Source organism: Palaemon carinicauda, chromosome 8, assembly GCF_036898095.1.
Source record: "Palaemon carinicauda isolate YSFRI2023 chromosome 8, ASM3689809v2, whole genome shotgun sequence".
Lineage (NCBI taxonomy): Eukaryota > Metazoa > Arthropoda > Malacostraca > Decapoda > Palaemonidae > Palaemon > Palaemon carinicauda.
This window is the reverse complement of record NC_090732.1, coordinates 12,944,389-12,949,279: the sequence shown is the minus strand read 5'-3', so window position 1 is coordinate 12,949,279 and position 4,891 is coordinate 12,944,389.

Here is a 4,891-nt window from a genome sequence, read left to right as displayed (position 1 = left end):
CCCATCAACAACAACTCTTTGTGATCTATTGCTTAAAAAAATCAATAATAATGCTTAGAAACGACCCACCCACTCCCAACTGTTTCAGTTTGAAAACAAGGGCCTCATGATTAACACGGTCAAAGGCAGCACTAAAATCAAGGCCAATCATACGAACTTCCTGACCACAATCAAGGGATTTCTGTACAGCATTGGAGATTGTAAGAAGGGCATCACATGCTCCAAGGCCTTTACGAAAACCAAATTGCAAACTAGGGGTAGATGATTACCTTCAGCAAACCTATTAAGACGTATGCGATCTCAATTATGGTGTGGCCTCAGAAAGTATTCTTTTTCTTTGGTATGCGATATCACTATTTTTGATAGGTAAAAAACAAGAATAATAGAGAATCTAATGGTTCTTGCTTCTTCGTGAAGTGAAGTGAGATCGCTACTATCAGGTGAGATCGCATACCAAAACAGCACCCAATTATCCCAATAGTCACTCGATACCAACTCTCCCCAAAACTTTGTAGGTATCCGGACTGTTGGACATCAGGATAGTCAAGCTATTTTTATCCTTAAACCTATATATATTTCATAATATTCAAACTAATGATAAAAAATACCAAAAACCGACTGAAACCTATAGAAGATATCCAAAACCCAATAGAAATCACAACAAAACATGCAAATATATATATATATATATATATGTTATATATATGTTTTATATATATATATATATATATATATATATATATGTTATATATATATATATATATATATATATATATATACATGTTTTATATATATATATATATATATATATATATATATATATATATATATATATATATATATATACATGTTATATATATTCATCCATCCATATACCAAGGCACTTCCCCCAATTTTGGGGGGTAGCCGACATCAACAAAGAAAGAAACAAAAAAGGGGACCTCTACTCTCTACGTTCCTCCAGCCTAACCAGGGAATCAGCCGAGTTCAGCTGGTACTGCTAGGGTGCCACAGCCCAACCTCCCACAATTCTACCACAGATGAAGCTTCATAATGCTGAATCCCCTACTGCTGCTACCTCCGCGGTCATCTAAGGCACCGGAGGAAGCAGCAGGGCCTACCGGAACTGCGTCACAATCGCTCGCCATTCATTCCTACTTCTAGCACGCTCTCTTGCCTCTCTCACATCTATCCTCCTATCACCCAGAGCTTTCTTCACACCATCCATCCACCCAAACCTTGGCCTTCCTCTTGTACTTCTCCCTTCAACTCTTGCATTCATCACCTTCTTTAGCAGACAGCCATTTTCCATTCTCTCAACATGGCCAAACCACCTCAACACATTCATATCCACTCTAGCCGCTAACTCATTTCTTACACCCGTTCTCACCCTCACCACTTCGTTCCTAACCCTATCTACTCGAGATACACCAGCCATACTCCTTAGACACTTCATCTCAAACACATTCAATTTCTGTCTCTCCATCACTTTCATTCCCCACAACTCCGATCCATACATCACAGTTGGTACAATCACTTTCTCATATAGAACTCTCTCTACATTCATGCCCAACCCTCTATTTTTTACTACTCCCTTAACTGCCCCCAACACTTTGCATCCTTCATTCCCTCTCTGACGTACATCTGCTTCCACTCCACCATTTGCTGCAACAACAGACCCCAAGTACTTAAACTGATCCACCTCCTCAAGTAACTCTCCATTCAACATGACATTCAACCTTGCACCACCTTCCCTTCTCGTACATCTCATAACCTTACTCTTACCCACATTAACTCTCAACTTCCTTCTCTCACACACCCTTCCAAATTCTGTCACTAGTCGGTCAAGCTTCTCTTCTGTGTCTGCTACCAGTACAGTATCATCCGCAAACAACAACTGATTTACCTCCCCTTCATGATCATTTTCGTCTACCAGTTTTAATCCTCGTCCAAGCACTCGAGCATTCACCTCTCTCACCACTCCATCAACATACAAGTTAAACAACCACGGCGACATCACACATCCCTGTCTCAGCCCCACTCTCACCGGAAACCAATCGCTCACTTCATTTCCTATTCTAACACATGCTTTACTACCTTTGTAGAAACTTTTCACTGCTTGCAACAACCTTCCACCAACTCCATATAACCTCATCACATTCCACATTGCTTCCCTATCAACTCTATCATATGCTTTCTCCAGATCCATAAACGCAACATACACCTGCTTACCTTTTGCTAAATATTTCTCGCATATCTGCCTAACTGTAAAAATCTGATTCATACAACCCCTACCTCTTCTAAAACCAACCTTTACTTCCAAAATAGCATTCTCTGTTTTATCCTTAATCCTATTAATCATTACTCTACCATACACTTTTCCAACTACACTCAACAAACTAATACCTCTTGAATTACAACACTCATGCACATCTACCTTACCCTTATATAGTGGTACAATACACGCACAAACCCAATCTACTGGTACCATTGACAACACAAAACACATATTAAACAATCTCACCAACCATTCAAGTACAGTCACACCCCCTTCCTTCAACATCTCAGCTTTCACACCATCCATACCAGATGCTTTTCCTACTCTCGTTTCATCTAGTGCCCTCCTCACTTCCTCTATTGTAATCTCTCTCTCATTCTCATCTCCCATCACTGGCACCTCAACACCTGGAACAGCAATTATATCTGCCTCCCTATTATCCTCAACATTCAGCAAACTTTCAAAATATTCCGCCCACCTTTTCCTTGCCTCCTCTCCTTTTAACAACCTTCCATTTCCATCTTTCACTGTCTCTTCAATTCTTGCGCCAGCCTTCCTTACTCTCTTCACTTCTTTCCAAAACTTCTTCTTATTCTCTTCATATGACTGACCCAGTCCCTGACCCCACCTCAGGTCAGCTGCCCTCTTTGCCTCACGTACCTTGCGCTTTACTTCCACCTTTTTCTCTCTATATTTTTCATACTTCTCTATACTATTACTCTGCAGCCATTCTTCAAAAGCCCTCTTTTTCTCTTCCACTTTTACCTTCACTCCTTCATTCCACCATTCACTGCCCTTCCTCATGCTGCCTCCAACAACCTTCTTGCCACATACATCACTTGCAATCCCAACAAAATTTTCTTTTGCTAACTTCCACTCCTCCTCTAAATTACCCGTTTCTCTTACTCTCACCTCGTCATATGCTATTTTCAACCTTTCCTGATATTTACTTTATATATATATATATATATATATATATATATATATATATTTATATTTATATTTATATTTATATCTATTTATATATATATATATATATATATATATATATATATATATATATATAATGACATCGTCGCCCACATTAGACGGTTACGTCGAAAAGACCCTTAGCTATAGATCTGTAAGCAGACAGTAAAGGTAAAGGTGTCTGGTGTCAGTTCCCGTTTCATCAGAATTGATGCTCACGAGAACGCCAGCTGAACAAGCACAACCTCCCAACCACAGCAGTGGCCTCTCCAGTAAACCACTTGCACTCACGGACCTTGGAGTCAATCTGACAGGGCTGCCTATTTGGTCGGTGACGTAATTATCATAATCATCAAGATATCATTGCAGACCAATTCCTTTTACCGCAGTAGTCAATTTCCCCAAGAGAGATTAGTTCACCAAACTTTCAACTGGGGTCCACAAGGTACTAGAAAATAAGAACCAGACCTACATGGCTGAGGACTATGAAGCGTGAAGTAGGAGATGATGAATGGAGAAGTATTGAATTAAAAGCTCAAGATAGAGACGACTAACGAAATCTAACCGAGGTCCTTCGCGTCAATATGCGTAAGAGATGGTGATAATGATCCCGAGGAAGTATTGCCCTTCAAATGAAAATAGAAAAACACACATGAATACTCATAGCTAACCTATGGCACTGTATTCAATATAAATGATAAACTGATTCTAACATTCATAACCACACCAACAAGTGAATTATGTCGTACTTATTGTAACTTAAACTAAGTCCTTCCAATATTGATCGTAAATACTCCCATTGAAATAATATATTCTCCTGCTGCTATCAGTCGCATAAGACATTTGCTATCGTCTTAATCTCTCTCAATGAGAATCAACAAAGAGCCTTCAGTTATACCAACAGTCATACCTTCTATAAACAACCGTTAAACTAATTTCTCTCTCTCTCTCTCTCTCTCTCTCTCTCTCTCTCTCTCTCTCTCTCTCTCTCTCTCTCTCTCTCTCTCTCTCAAGGATTTGGTAAATAAAACCAAAACATAAGTTACAAAAAACAATATTTGATCCACAACTTCAAATTTTCCCGATGTATTATCACCTTCTATTCTCTTATCATCCATATTAACGTTTATAGGTCCGTATTCCTATTTTCAATTTACTGTTTACTTATATTTACTCACAACTTTGTTACTTACGAAAATATAAATCTTTTTTACATTTTTCACATTATCTTGAAATTATTCGCATACATTAACCATCACTATGACTCATTTTCTTAAGTTTTCAACCTACAGTAAGTTTACTCTAAATTTTTACTGGTGAATGCCAGACTGTGGTTCGAATTCCGCTCAATCTCGTTAGTTTCTTTGGTTGCTGCAACCTCACTATCCTTGTGAGCTAAGGATGGGGGGTTTGGGGGAGCCTATCAGTCTATCTGCTGAGTCATCAGCAGCCATTGCCTGGCCCTCCCTGGTCCTAGCTCCTCTTCATATCAAATCGCATGCTTTACTTCCATCATGAAATCTTTTGACAACTCTAGACCTTAGAGGTTAAAATATAGATATATATATACATAAATTCCTACTTGACATTGGGATCGAACCCTAGTCTTTTATTTGTATTTTTATGTACTGCATAAATATGAAC